We start from the raw sequence: 17,618 nt of genomic DNA, 5'->3' as shown, positions 1-17,618 counted from the left end.
CTCCATTTCTAAATACTTTTCAGTGAGAATATTATTCTTAGGCCATAATTTGCTGGACTGGTAATAAGAATTCCAACAACTCTCATTAGTAATCATAAGATACCTTTCCAATTTCTCTAAATGAATATCCGCGATTTTAGGCTATATATTCCGGTTAGTTAATCGATTATCCTCTTGTAATTGTTATCATTTGCCGCTTTCCTACATCAGTGCCCCTAAAGTAAAGTTTAGTTTTGTCGAGAACACCGTTAGTTTAGCCCTTTGTTAGCTTAATCATGACAAAGTTATTAAGGAATATCAGCAAATAAAATATTAAGGAGATCCAGGAACAGTTGCCTTGGTAAAGATTCAAAGGAAAAATGAGCAGGAAATTAACATAAATTCTGGTGGATGCTAATTGAAAAGGATCTCATTCATTAATAAAACGATCAAGATACATTAATTTATAAAAAAGGTATCTGCGTTACAAAAAATTTGGCACAATTTGTATCGAATCCATGATCGTCGGATCCTTTAAAAAATATGTGTTGATTATATAAGAGATGGTACCCACCTGACATGGAAGTTTGGAAATGTGTTTGTGCAATCTTTTCTTCACTTTAGGGTAAAAAAAAATTTAAAATTTTGATTTGGTGGGGGGGGGGGGGGTGAGTGGATTCGAGAATATGCCCGGGGAAATGACACTATGTATTCATTAAAAGTGTATACATCAATGAAAAACAGCTGGGGACGCCATCTTGGTTACACATACCATTATTCAAAAAATTTTTAAACGAGAGGCCAATTTATTTCTATGTTCTGACACAAACTTTATTAAAGAAATTGCCTGATCATCGAGATAATAAGAGTTATCAAATAGTAATTTGTGACATGAGAATAATTGCTAGTTACCAAAATGGCGGGTCCAGCTGATTTGCATTTAACGACGCTTTCGAATGCATTATTACGAATGCATAGTCAGTCAGATACTATTATATGTCATTGGCCTGGGGTTAAGTAGTCAATTTTTTTTAATATAAATATATGAGACTGGGATGGGAAAGAAGTTTTTTCTTTCTTTCTTTCATATAAAATATTCTTATGGGGGGAAAAAAATGTTTCCAAAAATATTTTATACTCATGGAATATCACTAAAACCCGAAAAAACTTGCCTAAATAATGCAATCGAGGAAGGTATATGATTGGCAAGTTAAGTTGTTTTAAAGGCTATTATGCAACTATAGAATTGTTTTATTTATTTTTTTTGTCGGTTTATGGGAGCGGATAGGATAGGAGCCCAAGAAAAATCTGAGGAAAATATAGATATTTAGCTATTTCGGAGAGGGAATGTTCTGGACCATAGTGTCCCTGACCAAAAAATACCGGATAAAAATACCCACGGATTACCCCAATTTTTTTAAAAAAAGTAATCTAAAACAAAACGGTTAAAAAATAATAATTTTTTTTTTTAAAAAAAAATCACCCCTTTTTTATAGATAAATAAATCAAAATTTCAAAAATTGTGATATTTGATTTTTCTGGATTACTTTTACTCGGGTCATTTATGCCCGTGATTCATAACTCCTTATCTAATAAAAGTTGGAAAATTTTGCGCATCCTATCGCAAAATCGTTCGATACTTTGTAGGCAAGTTTGCCCTCTTCCCATTCCCAATCATCGGTAGATTCCCGCGATTTTTGCTATCAAGGCTGACCCAGACCATTCCATCCGTAAATCTCCCGCCAAAATTCTCCCATAATTAGAAAGATTTGACGAAACCCCGTTTATAAATGACCCAAAGATATTGTTCTCGGCGCCTAAATTAGGCAAGTTTTAGTTTTTTTTAAAAAATAAAATTTGACAATTCGAATCAGATTGATTTATGATCGGATTGGATTCTTCAAAAAACGTGTTTTACATTTATTTTATTTATTTTTTTTTTTCAAATTTGCCGCCAAAAATAAAAATTTGATATTTTTTTTTAAAAAAAATAAATAAAATTTAAAAAAAAAATAAATACGTGATTTCTTTTTATAAAAAAAAAAATAAATTCTATAATTCCCTCCTTTTCTAAACAAAGTCAATATTGGGGGGTCAGTGTCAGTCTGTTTCCGGTCAATGTTCATCAACAAGAAATTCTAAGGATTTCATTCTTCTTTTTGTAGAACAAAGGTAAATTATATATATATTTTTTTTTAATATTAGAGGAAAATCAAAATTTTAAGAATTTTTTTGTTTGCGATTCTGACGCTTAAGTTCCTTTCATATTATAAATTAGAATTTTGTAACCGGAAACGGCGTTGATCTAAGAATAAGAGGTCTGACTCTAACCCTCACCTTCCTTACCCCTTCTTAAAATTTAGAGAAAACAACCAATTACTTTATAAAAAGCATAACTAATTTGGATATGTATATATAATGTGGAATCCATTTTTTTTCCCTTTCTACTCTCATTGCCCTTTAACGCAGCTTAAGATCTGATCCTGAACCTTAGAACCCGTGGCAAATCTCAGAATCTAGAAAACTTGAGAACCAGAACCACCATTTTTTAAGACACTCGGTACAGGAAACCATAATTTTTTTTGCTTCCATCTTTTTTTCGGACATTTTTTAAAAAAAAGAAATTAGTGCGGGTTTTTTTAGTTTAAGCCCCTGACTCGATATTTTAAGCAAACCCGATTCCGAGTCTCATCCGGTCCGCCTCGCCTTTTTCGGTTTTTATGCTACTTCGGATATGGCGGGCTGAACTCATAAGATTCGTAACTTATTTGTCGGTTTGGGTTTCTAAACAATGGCGTCTATTTACATAGATATATGGTGGGTGGGGGGGGGTAGGTGCAATATTTAAAATAAAATAATAGTATATAATATTAAGTCTAAAGTCAAAATTACTTCTTTTTAGTCAGTTCAATATTATTTTGGGGCTCTCAATAGGACTAAGAGTTGCTTTATAAGGTGAAGAATAGAGGAATACCGATTAAGCAGCTAATTAGCGCTGACTGTAAATGAGATGTTAGGTGGTGGAGTGTCACTTCTTTTGAATAACATTTAATATTGATGTTTCAGACAAAACTATTTTAATTAAGGTAATTTATATTTAAGCTAAAACTTAAAATAATAAATTAAATTAAAATAAAATAAATTAAATTATTTTATATTCCTAAATAATTGTAATTAAAATTAAATTATCAATTTCAAATAAAAAAAAAAAGCAGACGATTGCGAAATACCAAAAATAAGGATAACAACTTTGTATCATGTCTTTGATGATAAAGCTGGGTATTCTGAATCCTCATCGATTCACATTTCAACGAATAGGATATTTGGACGAAGAAATAAGTGACAACAATGATTTTTATCAAAGAAATATTATTTCGTGCAGGTAAAATGATATGAAAAATGTCTAAATTATCTTCTCAAATCATAATAAATAATCAATTTTAATATAAATTTTATTATTTTTTTTACAAATATCTTAGAAATTTTATCAAGTTTTTTCCGGACACATTGGTATCACCCATTCCTGGCGATAACGAAAAATTTATGATCATAATGCCGGTATATTAACGGAATTCATTATGACATATTAATACCTAGACTGACAACGCGTTCAATAAAAGTGTACATCAATAAATAAAAAACAGCTGGGGACGCCATTTTGGTTACCTATTCTTATTAAAATAATCAAATAACATCAATCTGGATCATAGAGTTAAGATAATATTATATCTGTTTTAATTTAGAAAAAAATTTTTGGAAAATATATAGTAGTTTTTAACAATGAGAATAATTACTATATGGGTTGCCAAGATGGCGGGTCCAGCTGATTTGCATCGTCAGTCTGGGATATATATGTATTGCAGAATATATCGTATACATATAATATTTATTTTTTTGCAGAAAAATTTGCCCAAGTCTCCTACTTTTGCCGACTATATTTACGAAAATAAAATGAACGTAAAAGATTTGATTAATTTATATTCCATTTTGTTTAAATGTGACCCTCAGAACCTGAATTTAGGATTACATGAGCGATAAGGGAGGGGTGGGGTAGCACCTATGAAAGCAACCCAAATTCTGGTTTCGTTTCTTTCCCAATTTTCCCGGAAGTCTAACAATCTGACATTTTTAATTTTTTATAAAATGTAGCTTTTAGGCCAAAGTCATATGAGTCCTTGTCACGTGGAAAGCTGTCTCGAATTCACATTAGAAACTAGACTAGCTCCTTCGTGGAACAGAGTGGATAAATATTTTATTCGAAGTAATTATTTGAATATACTCGAAAATTTCAATTCGAAATAAAATTATGTTATTTAATTGGTTTTATCTGCTTTGCTATTGGTTTGAATCAATTACTTCTCGTATTGGTTGATATTAGACGATTCTATTTATTTTAACTGTTACCATTGGCTGATTTTTTTTAAAATTATTTAAACCATTTGCTATGAATTTTTATTTTTTTTACTTATTTTCCTGAGCAACGATCATATATAGTACTTAATAAGATTGGCGATTCATCCATCGAAATGTGTTTTTATGAGGTCGAATACATAGTCAGCTGGTGGCGCCATTTTGATTTTCCCATATAAGAAATTTTATTAGATTAAAAAATAAAATAAGAAATTAACTAAAAATTAAATTCATTGGATTTCAAAAATGGCGTATTAGACATTTTTACATCATTTGTGAACAGGGTTATCAAAATGTAATAGAATTCATCGATATAATTTTTGAAAGGTGAGGATGAAATGTGAGTTACCATTGAAAATTATACACCTTTCTCTTTTCATAAATCTTTATTTTAGCTTACCCAATTGTCCCATTGTATTGATTTTGTGTTTTTTTAGTTAAATTCATTATATGTATTTTTATTACGCGCAATAATCCAGTTTGTTAACTTTAGCGCATTAGTTTGTTTTGGGATCGTAAAAGACTCAAATGACACGATGCGTTCATAATGATGCATTTGGAAAGCGTCGTTGAATGCAAATCAGCTGGATTCGCCATTTTGGTAACCCATTTAGTAATTCTTCTCACGTCGTAAACTACTATTAAGTTGATAACTTCCTTCCTTATTATCTCGATAATCAGGCACGTCAGACATAGGAATAAATTGACCCTCTCGTTTAAAATTCTTTAATAATTATACGGGTAATCAAAATGGCGTCCCCAGCTGTTTTTCATTGATGAACACTTTTAAAATGAACGCGTCATCAGTCTAGGCATTATTAGATGTCATTGAGCTTACCACTCAATGAGGGGAGGAAAATTATTCTGGAAACATCCATACAAAATACAACAATAATACTAAAAACCTTTATACATAAAATTTTTAAACAAGTTACAAATTAATGATAGGAAAGAAAAAAATTATATTTATCAGAATTTATTTTTTATATTTTAGGTCAAGATATATTGGAAAAACGTTTTAGACTAGAAGGCGTAGGTAATGTATATTTTGCTTAAAATAAATTTTAATATTAAATGTCGATGATTTTTCCTCGTGGAATCAATATCGGACTCTCATTAAAAATAAACGAAACTTGGCATGATAGTAAATCTAAATAAAAAGAATCTATTAGAATGATAGCTACCAAAATGGATCGTAAAACGATACGCCTTTAAAATCGCGAATCATGATGGTAGAGTCAAAAATTTCCCTTGAAATTTTACTTAAGGCAATATATTGAGTGCTTACACTTTACACCCACCAGGAAAACGTTAATTACCCTTTAATTTATAGATAATAGATTTCTGGGCTTTCATATTTATTTTAAAATTAATTTTTATAGATAATATAGATGGCGCTATCTTTAGAAATTTTTTTTTTGTCGTGCTGATTTTTATGGTGGCACATATTGTTACAGCTAACTCTGTACCTGACTACTTTCTTTTTTTGTTTAGATCCCAGTTTAATCTCGAGAACATTTTAAAATATATTTATCCAACCCTTTTTCGACATTTTCCTTGAAGGATTAGATCCGCGAGTCAGACCGGAAACAGAATTAAAGAATATATATAAAAAAGAGTAATGACGTATTTATTAGCGGTTGACCCGACCGGCCTCTTAAAATATTTGTCCGGTCCGGCCTGAAAAAGAAAACACAATTTTGTGCAAGTTATCTGGCCATGGCCCGTAATTTTTGTGAATGAAAAAAAGGGCATTGATTTGCACTTCCGGCTTAGGGTTCTGACTCCAGAAAGATAAAAATAATTTGAAATAATGAAGGAAGATTTTATTAAAGTGGGTAATTAGATTAAACCAGAAAATAATTGTCCGAGCTAGTTGATCTCTTACATAATTGATACAACCGACAAAATAACGAAATATGTTTAAAAAAAAACATTTTTTTTTTATTTGAAGAACTCAAACCGTATTTGAAACGCAATCTTGTCATGTTTGAAATGTCTTTGTTAACAGTCAATCAGGATTTTCTCAGGGTGAGTGTGAACCTTATATTTAAAAAAATAATATTTTAATTTTAATTTCGCATTTATCCACAAATTGAGAATATCTAGTACTCGATAACTGGGCTTTGCGATAAGATTATATTGGGTGGAAATGCTATATTATTGAGTATGAGTGACATCTGTTCAAATTAACAGCAGAATCTAGACATCTACTAATCGTTTCCACACTCGTCACGGGGTATGGGATCTGCATCCTTTTCATCTATGGCGACCCTTTTTTTGTTTGGGCCTAATATATATATATATTTGTTGATACAACTTCTTCAGCATAATTTGCTCGGGAATTTTGTTCATAGATAAAAATTCATTCTTCATCGTCAACTGCAATGATTCTTGGGATGTCATGGGCAGACTCGGGGGCCTCTAACTAGAGAACTGCAAAGTAATTTTTTCGCAACCCGAGCCCGACCCGAGCCCGAATTTAAAAATTTTTTTTGTCCGAGCCCGACCCGAGCCCGAGCACACATTTTTTTAATCCAACTCCGACCCGAGCCCGACCCGAATAAAATTTTGCAATTTAAGTTTTAATATTATAATAACCAAAAAAAAAATTATGTGTATTTATTCAGTTCAGCCACCTTAAATAAAAGTTTATTTGACGGCCATAATCTATTCAAGATATATATTTAGTTGCATTTTTAAAATTTGTAAAAAATATTATAAAACGATTAATATACAAGCGAATTTAAAAATTATAACGATTATATAATAAGCATCATTTATGCGAATATAGATATGATGTAAAAGTTAATAAATATATAAAAAATATAATGAACATATTATATTATATATTGACCTCATCAATATCATTATCAAAATTATCACAAAGTGAATAATTATGATATATAAATAAAGAGGCGTCCAGTTTATCTGGCTTTAAACGAGTCCTTCTCTCCTCAAAGGCCCTACCAGCAGCTGAAAACGCCCTTTCACTGCTAGCCGACGAAGCAGGGATAGCCAGGAATTTAAGAGCTAAAATACTTAAATTTGGAAACTCATAATGGTTTGTTTTCCACCATTTTAAAATATTATCGTCATCAACACATAATTTCGGATCTAGATATTTTTTTAGCTCGTCAACTTCGGCGCTAGCATCAGAATACGCATTGTCAGCCTCCCATAGAGAGAAGTCCAAAAACGTATCTACCAGCTGTATTCTTAAGAAAAAAATATTCAATAATAATATTAAGATATATATTTACATTATTATTTTTTAATAATTTTACATATTTGATGATTAATATTTTTTTTGATATATGATATTTTTTTATAAAATTTATGTAATTATCATTATTCAACATTGATTTAATAAAATTTTAATTTTTTGAATTTTATTTAGTGATAATAAAATAATTAAAGGAAGTACTGAAAAAAGAAAATTTTATTTCAGTAATTTTAGAAAAATTTGTCTAACTTTTTTTGGAAGTAAATATTAATCTAAGATTTTGTATTTATTATCTCCAATATTTTTTAAATATATACTCAAAATTTTAGATCTCAATTTTTAATATGTTTTGAGATATATCTAATCAAAATTTGGGGTAAAATAGACCCCACCTTTGTAGTTAAGGGAGTTTTTTCTACCTTTGTAGTGAAGGGTTAAAACAAATGTTAAAAAAGACAATGTATAGGCTAGTTAAATAATAAATAAAACTTACATAAAATATGTCTTATCTTGTAATTTACGAGAAACACAATTTAGTAATAAAATAGTTTGGTATCCGGTTGTTAGGTTTATAAAATAATAATTAATAATGACATGACATGTTAATATGATTGACATTTTAATCCTAAAATGTGATAAATATTAAATAATAAGATTTTATAATTAATATTATAAATTATAATTAATATTATAAATTATAATTAATATTATAAATTATAATTAATATTATAAATTATACTAACTATTTAAGATATTAATATTATTATATATATTTTCGGGTCGGGTCGGGCTACGGACAACCCGTGCAGTTCTCTACCTCTAACACCTGGCAGCCTATATATCATGCACTATAACCCAGAGAAATCCAGTCCTCTTCATGCACGCCCAGATAGACCATTCGTTCCAGCAATATAGGCCAACGGAGAGTAACCACTCTAAGAAACACAAAGACAAATCGACCGCCTCAAGAGGATAAGAGATCCTAAATAACGCCCCTACCTCGTATTTTATTCGGCATACCTCGTGTTCTAGATCTTGAGTTATAACTGATGAAAGGGACGAGAGACATGTAAACTCAATATACTGCAGCAGGGGTATAACGGCACGAACACAAGGTTTCGGAAGAAGCATCACCTTGAAATCTCAAGGTCAGTCTTCGGCTAGCTATCATTAAAAACATCGTGTCACCCAATGAATTGTGAGATGCAGTGCAGTTGGGTGTAGAGAGAAATACATTCATCATAGTTATTATTTACCCATGTAAGATATCGATCGTATTTCGGCCAAAACGGAAGCTACGACATCCATGGGAAGCGTCACTGAGAAATTTATATAGGCTAATGAAAGTTATAGGCACAAATATCACCAGCACAACCACTGTTAATCCCAAATTGTGATGTATCTATCTCTATACAGCGAATCCTGAGAAATCTCAATTTACGTGACGAATTGCCAATAAAGGTTTCTGTCTAATATTTGGAGATAAGTATAGGATTTTGAAGGGGTTTACATCCAGTAAATATCCTGTCATGTAGACACAGATTACACTTTTGCTCCATATTTATTTCACTGTAAAGACCACCGTCTTCTGAAATCCCAGGTTTCCAATTGGAAGAAGAAATGTGTTTCAGAAATAAAGTTCCAGATAGCATAGTATTCAATTGCCCTGGAAACCATACCCCACTACAAAGCTATCTTCCTTTCGGAACTTACTTATCGCCGTTGCAGATGTTATAATCTTGCAACTGCAAAGTCAGATGGATGCCCCAGCCCAGATATATATGCGAGGATTCGTTACATTTTGGGAATCATTGTATTTATTTTTAAAGAGTCAGTTTCAATATCTTTAAAATTGCCCAATAAAAAACATTTAGTTGTTTTTGTTTATTTTAGTCTGATGTAAGGAGATAAAAGATTTGCTTATAAGAAGGGTTTTTAAATGGGAACACACTAATATACATTTTTTTTTACCTTAAACTTAAATTTACTAATTTTAGCTCGGAGATTTTAACATAGAACCGGAAGCTCTCAAAAATTTTGCCATAGATTTTGATTACGCCATCAGAGAAGAGAGCATCGGAAATTCGTGGTGTTTTATATTGCCAAGGTTAAAATAAATCAATGAATAAAGATCAAATATAAGATGACGAGGAATTAGAAAAAGAAAAGAAATTATTTATATAGCGCACGCGCAGTAATTGTTTTGGCAGATGTTTTATATATATACAGTATATATATTTATATCTTTCAAGCATGAAACAAGGACGAGCCATAGGTATACGTCATAGACCTCCGATAAATAGCGGAAATAACATGTTTATACCTGGTAAGAGTGTTCATGGTAAATACCCATTGAGGAATTATCAGGATTTTAAACCTTATTGGCGTGATATGGTAAAAATTACAATTTATTTAACTTATTTATTCTTACATCCCCTATTTTCTTAATAATTATTTAAGGTTTGTATAATGTTGAGTAAATTATAATTCACTCATTTCTTATGCTGCTATATACATGAAGGAAAAGTAAATGAAGATATTTTTTAAAATAAACTTTAGTTTGGAATAATAATTTAAAAATGAAAGGGATATGATCATATTCTGCAAATTTTTATGTCTTAATTATTTCATTAATGTAACTGTAAACTGATAAAGCTTTTGATCCCATAGTAATCCTAATAAAGTCTAAGCTCCTTCCCCCATGATTCTTTCTATTTTAGGGTGAGAACCGAACTTCGAGTCGACTGGCAAAACCATTCCTCTTCCTTAAGAGAGGATCTGGAAAAAATAGATCCCGAGAAGAATTGAATCCAATCCCGTTAATTTTATAAATAAATTATTTATCAAAAAAAATTTTTTTTTTACAAGTGGGGTTACGAATTACCGAATGACGAAGGCTCCGTATTTTACGTCGAAATATATTTCCGCGCCTTATGGCCCAATTTTTTTACGTAAATTTTATGATAATAACATACGTAATAAGTACACAACAGTTTATCACACCTCCTAATCTAGGCTTAACCCTGAATGATCCAGCCACTCCTAACTTTATCCTTTCCACCTTTTTGCTATCATATCCCTCTAGTGGTGTTGTTAAAACGCCTGTTTTGGGGTCAAATTAGATTTTAGCTAAAATAGTATTATTTAAGCATCGAGATTTGGCTAATAAATGTTCCAAGCATTTCTGCTAGCTATGAGCAAATTCTTCAGGCTTACATAATGTTGTTTTGGTTACAATCTTAATAGGGCCGGGCCGTTCGACCCGAATCGGACTTTTTAAGAACACTATCCCCTAGGAACATACAAATTCCTCTTGGTTAATCATCTGTTTTTTTTGTAAGTTTTAGGGATAAATTTCTGTTTTTATGCTAACCTATAATGGACCAATCATGATCGTAGGTAGGGAAATATAAGGAAAGAAATAATCTAATTAAATTTTATTGAAAAAAAAAAGTTATCCAAGTATTTGCGTGAGAACCAGGCCGAATAAAGTTATCAGAAAATTCAGGAATTCCCGAGAAGGACAGGTTCTCAATAATTTTGCAAATCTTGGGGACGAGAATAGACAGAATTTTGCCAATTACGTCGCAGCCAATCACGCGATCATAAAGAGTCACATGACCGATGTAGAAGAGGCTTTTAAAGGTTTGGCCTTAGAAAAATTTCACGCCGAAATCATCATAAAAATGCCACCATCAACGGGAGAAGTATTAAATATGGCCGAACACTTTGAAGTAAATAGAAAAAAAAACCATTGTCGAAATGAAAAAGTATAAATTCGCATTCTTCCCTCACCCACAAAAAAAAAGTTTATAGATTTTGGCAGATTATCCTCTTTTACCACTCCCACAACTCCGCCACTTACGCCATGTCAAAGACGGGCTCAGAGTTACGATGATAGACATTCGACGAGATTAACAGCTTTTCAGGATATCGAAGAGAATGTAAACGGTTTCGCGAGCAGTAGTAGTAGCATTGGCAACACTATTCCCGATTACGATAGAATGGAGAGCGTGAGAGCGCTACTCTCGGATAGCCGGGAATCGGATCATTATACCCAAATTTCTCAGATTTTATCCCGATACAATTTAAACGGCGAACTGAGGAGTGAAGAGGAAATAGGGGCAAGACGGCTCGGATTTTCTGATAGCGGTACCACCACGATCACCGATATGAACCAAAACACCCGCAGAAACCTGAGACTCGATGCCGCGGCGATTATTGGTGCGGATAAGCGTGTAGCGAACCAATTGCGAAATGAACGAACGAGGAATGATAGTACGCCAGGAAATAGTAACGCGACCAAAATTGTTCCAAGTTTTAACACCGCGGCCAAATCATGTTCCTCCGTTAACCTTAATAGGAGGAATATCGACGACATCTCTTCCGAAATTTCGAAGGAAGTGATCAAAAAATTAAAACCCTCATTTCTTCAGATTACCAAAAGAATGGACGCCGTATTCGGTGGTGACAAGATGATTGATTCCAAAACCTCGCCGGAAGTTCCGAATAAAAGGAAAAGTATTTCCAATCATTTTTATGATAAAAATGGTGATCGCGGTGGTATTGAATCTGGCGTAAGCGATTCTGGGATCGACGCCTGCCACGACATGAAGACTTCCAGGTTATTAGAGACTTTATTTATTTCATATAATATATATATAGTAATGGTTTATAATTAAAAGATAAGGAGAAAGGCGATTCAAAAACGCTTCCATGAATGGGAATGGGAAAAAGGAATTATAATTATGTATGAATTAACTTTAGGACCAAAGATCCTAATCGCAACGAATATATAAGATTCAGTTCATGCTTTAAAAACTCTAAAAAAAACTGGGTTAAACTCTTATAGGTTCGGTAAAATAAATAATAACCATCATAATAGGTTTAACAGTTTTAGCTCGGTTTGGTTCCTTACAACGGGCATTTAATTTAGTATTTTTAGATGTATAATATAGTAGATTATCAGACACGTGCAGGCAGGACCCCTAGGAGCGGATCGTAAATTTCTACCATTAAAAAAAAGAAAGGGAGAGCCGGACCCTAAAAATGTGACTGTTAGAGGTTTGTCTCTGAATTATTAAGAAAGATTACGTTTCGAAAAATTGGAAGAAAATGTTTTTCAGATTTTTATCAGATATTTATTTATCATTTCATCGAGGTTTATTATTGACAAAAAAAAAATATGTTTGTATAAATTATAATTTCCTCTATTTCACATATAGGTATTAAAATTAGGTTTATTTTAAATGACGTGCTAAACTGATATAATAATAATTAAATTAACGAAATATTGATTGAGTAAAGATTATGTGATGTAATAAAAACAAAAAAGGGAACATTATAAAAAAAAAGTAGGGAAGAAAATGAGATAGAAAGGAAAGAAAAAAATGAGAAAGGAAGAAAGAAATGAGGAAAGAGAGAAATAATTTTTTTGAAACTAATTTAAGAACCTTCTTTTTTTTTTGATTTTTTGGGGAAAAATTAATATTGAAATAGTAATATTTTCTCGAAACAAAAAAAAATTACCTAATGTACAAATCGGACTTTCTAGATTTTTTTAGACCAATAGGTTTGTATTTTTTGGTCTGTTTCTTTGAGCCCCGTGTATATTTTTTTTATGCCCGGGGCAGTTTGTCCTACTCTTATTTTATCTTATTTTTTTTTTTATTAAAGACCGATTAAAAAAGAAATGTCTTTGTAAATAAAAATTAAAACAACGAATGCTTAGAAACCAACCCTCTTTCACCAAGTCTTCGAATTCTCATCATAATCGCCATCATCATGCAATCGATAACGGCAAAGATGCTCAACTCGGAAAACAGGAGATCATGAAACGACTCAAGGCTATTAGCCAGGATCACATGACTACCAAGAAGGTTATAGTTTCATTTCCGCTTCCCAGGCCTAACCCTAATATCCTACTTACCAGTGCCGACGTTAAGCGGGATCCCACGAACGTCGTCACGAACGGAAATTATAATAATAGCAAATTGCTACCAACTTTTAAAAGCAGCAACAACAAAAACAAGCCTCCCGTTAATGGAAAAATTGGAGATAAGAAGCTTAAATCTGGTTCGAATAAGATTCCAAAAAGTCGGAAAAAGGAAGATTCGAATAAGATTCAACTCACCGGAAATATCAGCTTATCTCTGGAATGCAACGGTGCTAGTATCGCTAAGATAATCAAGGCTCTAACCCCGAAAACCGATGCACTTAATGGTGTAAAGGACAAAATCTCTAGAAAAGATGGTGGAACTACATCTGACGGTGAAAGTTTAGTAGATACTAATGAAAATCATTTACCATCTTGTAGCTATGATCGGAGGGACGAAGTCTTTAAATCGCATGGTGTTAGTAATAACGTCGTTACGAAGAATGAAGGTTACGTATATGAAGTGGCTAGCCAAAGCGGAAAAAATAGCTATGACGCGTATGATAAGATGGCTGAGGAAATATTCAAAGGTATAATATGACAAAAAAAAATTAAAGAAAGAAAAGAAAGAAAGGAAAAAAGAAACAAATAAATTTAGAATGAAATGAAATTTAATAAAGAGAATTTATTTAATAACCAATATTAGTTTCTTTTGTCTTTTTTAGTCATCATTCCATTTTGCTTTATGAATTTTTTTTTAAACAGAACTTCTCTCAAAGTATTTTATAACTTTGATCTATCATAACTAAGTGCTTCTTGGTTTGTCATTTAAAAAAAAAAATTTTCGACCTGTCACAACGGGATCTGTTATCCGGATGTTAAGTACAGAATAAGTCTCCGATCTTAAAATCATCCTTTCATTAAACTCCCAGGCCCCTGAGGAGTTTTGAACCCCCTATGACAAATAATCAACCGACAAATGTATTAAGAAAATACCAAAACGTTTCTATATCAAGTTTGCATTTTTTTCTTCTCTACAGATCGGGAACCTTTAGGTTAGTTTTAAATTTATTATTTTTTTTATCGCTGTATCGTGCGTTTAGTTTTGCTTTGTAAATGTTGTCACGCGGGTATGTATTTGGATTAAAACGCTACGTATAGAGCAGTGTTGTTTAAATGTTTCCAAAATGGCGTACTAGCGTTACTTTTCAACAAAGAAAAAAGTGGCACTCTCTCACCATTTCCAAAAAAAAGATGATACTTTATTATATAAATAATAATTAAAAAAAAGGAAATTTAATTACTATTTTATTTTTATATAGTCGTTGGTTGAGGATCGTAATGTTCCATATCCATTTTTATTCCCCCAACATTATACAGTTACTCTGAGGAGTCGTGGTGGAAAAAAAACGACCCAAACTACTTTGAGTTGGATTCGGGTCAGTTCTGAGCCGACTCGGCTAAGCCGATTAACGACACTAATACAGAGAGAAACATTTTTCTCTTAAAAAAACAATTATTTCCCACCATTATTTTTAATAGGGAGAGGTACTAGTGCTATTTAACGGCGCCATTTGTGTCGATTTTTTTTACAAAAAAAAAGAGACGGCTAACTCAATATTTTAGCGCGAAAAATATTGACTAAGCCCCGAGATTTCGCTTAGATTGTCTAAGACTCTGTTCCTTCTGCAAACAAAATCTTCAGGCTTCCGTAATACTATTCTGGATGAAATATCGAGTTAGCCGTTTTTAAAAATCGGCTCAGAGTCGTTCAACAACACTAGGGAGAGAGGTATGCAAAAATTTCCTCCCCAACGTGGAGATAAAACAATTGTATACTAAAATACCACAAAAATGAGAATAAGATTATTTCTGTATGTATCCCGATAATAACACGTGAACAAACAAAAATGGTTAAATGAACGATTTAAAAAAAAAAATGACATCTTCGTAAAACCCGATTTGATCATTTTTTCTTTATTAAACGGATTCAGAATAAAATTATCGCTAAGAAATCTTCATCCGAATGCTGTATTTCCGGTTTATTATCAACGAGTCTCTCGTCCATCTTTTGTTTAAAGCATTTTAAATTTCCGGTAAACCATATGTATCGGAGCGCAGCCATTTCTTTTGGAAAAATTTATGGGATTTTAATCTCTTTTTATTTGTGATTTCGCTCCAGATATTCTAAATATTTAAAAATCCTTCCTAAATTCTATTTATTTTAAATGAAGTTAACCTTTTATCCCGGGCCAAGAAAGACAGGGGAAAAGATTCGAAAAATTTGAATTTATCGTTGGACAAGCTGGTCGAACTGAAGGATTATCGATTGGTAAAATAACAAAAACACGTATTTATAATATTATTAATTGGTCGCGGAGATCTGCGAAGGTCAAATCGTAAACCCGGTCCGGGTAAATTATTTTCAAACCCGGCCCGGAAATTCTAACCGGAACCCACAACTCACTTTTCGATTTATTTTAGGAACCGGAAGGAGAACTTTATTGAAACAAATAAATTTAAAGTAACATTTTTTTTTTTAAAAAAATTTTTTTAAATAACCGAGCGGGCTTTCGGGCTGACTGACAGGTGTTCGTTATAGACAAATTCCAGCGTGGATACCTACACCCTGTAATGCAAATTTAATAAACATCTCCGTACCTTTGAAAACTAATCACAATTTTTATAAATTTTTGATTAGTGATGAAAACGAATCCTTTGAAAGGAAATGGGGGGGGGGGCAAAGTAACAACTCCTTTATGGAAAATATAACCTACCAATATTTAGTTGCAAATTATCAACATAATCATTTTATAATGGCACAATTTTGTTAAATTATCTTATTTTTATTTGTCCTTTTTATTAGTATAAAGTATTATAATTTTTGTTTTTTTTTTCCGTTTTTTTACATCCCTATAGTTTTTTTTAGTGTTTGTAAAAGTTCCTTTTGACCCCATACTAGATACACACAACAGATATTTTACTTTATAACTATTATACTACTGACCTTTTAAATATATTTTAATAATAGATAAGTCAATTTAGTACGAAAGACTTGAAGGATTGGTTGAAGAGACACGACGTCAAAGGGTATTCCAAATTGAAAAAAGATGAACTGATAAAACTCCTGCAAAATAGCTAGAAAAAAATATTACTATTCACCTGTATACATAAAAAAAAAATTAAATTAATTGTTATGTAAAATAATAATTTTTTTTTAAAAAAAAATAAATAAATATAAATTTTAAATGAGAATAGGAAATATCATGTTCATATAAAATATTATATCAAGTTTATTTTTTTAAAAAAAATATAATATTTTCAATGATTATTTATAACGAATAATTATAAAAATAGAAATTTTTTTTTATACTTATTTTAATTCAAATAAATAGAATTTGTTTGTTGTACCTTGGGAATTCCCGTAATTGGTGGGAGAAATAAAAAAGGTGATCAGAAGAATGGAATATCTATTAGAGATCCAATCGACCCCGGCGCGTAATATCCCGGTCCGCTAAAAGATTATAATTACCCTGGGCCCTTCTAACCAACATATCTTCATAATCCTTTTTATATAAAATATATTAAATAAATTAAGAGAAGAGAAGAGATAAATATCAAATCCGCGATTTGGTGTTGTTTAAACATAAATACTGTACAATAGGAATCAAAAAAATCACGTGATTATAACAGCTTTTTCTATATTCTGGAGCCCCCACACCCCCTGTTTACTTTCAACTAACTTTTGTATTTTTGTTTTTGTAGATTTTTGGACTAAAATTTAATATTTTTATATTTATTTTATTCATCTATATATTTTTGAAATATGAAATGATGAAACAAAAGCGCGCTATGAAGTGAATGGCATTAACAAATGTTTTCAGATTTTTGGAAGAAATTTGAAAAATTGAGTGTTAATAAAATGGAAAAATTTAAGATTATTTTTTAGGTTTTTTTTTTGAAGAAAAATAACAAGAGATCAGATGAGATTTTAAAAAAAAAGAAGATTATAGTGAATTCCAAGAGACAAAAATAAATTATCAAAAAAATAAATAAAATATTTCAAATAAATTTTCAAAATTTAAATCGCTAATTTGAAGTGTTACAAAATTTCGTTAAATTTTTTTT

General features: G+C 31.3%; 1 long non-coding RNA gene across 1 annotated transcript; it reads left to right on the top strand.

Annotated features, from left to right (window-relative positions):
• Positions 1–13,996: 13,996 nt before the first annotated feature.
• On the top strand, positions 13,997–16,621 carry LOC135925047 (uncharacterized). The gene is made up of 3 exons (XR_010571504.1): positions 13,997–14,080; positions 15,725–15,822; positions 16,522–16,621. It is a non-coding gene; the product is annotated as an uncharacterized LOC135925047 (long non-coding RNA).
• Positions 16,622–17,618: the final 997 nt, after the last annotated feature.

This window comes from Gordionus sp. m RMFG-2023, chromosome 2, assembly GCF_954871325.1.
Source record: "Gordionus sp. m RMFG-2023 chromosome 2, tfGorSpeb1-WG-v2, whole genome shotgun sequence".
Lineage (NCBI taxonomy): Eukaryota > Metazoa > Nematomorpha > Gordioida > Chordodea > Parachordodidae > Gordionus > Gordionus sp. m RMFG-2023.
Note: the sequence above shows the minus strand (reverse complement) of the source record. Positions and strands in the feature narration are given on the sequence as shown.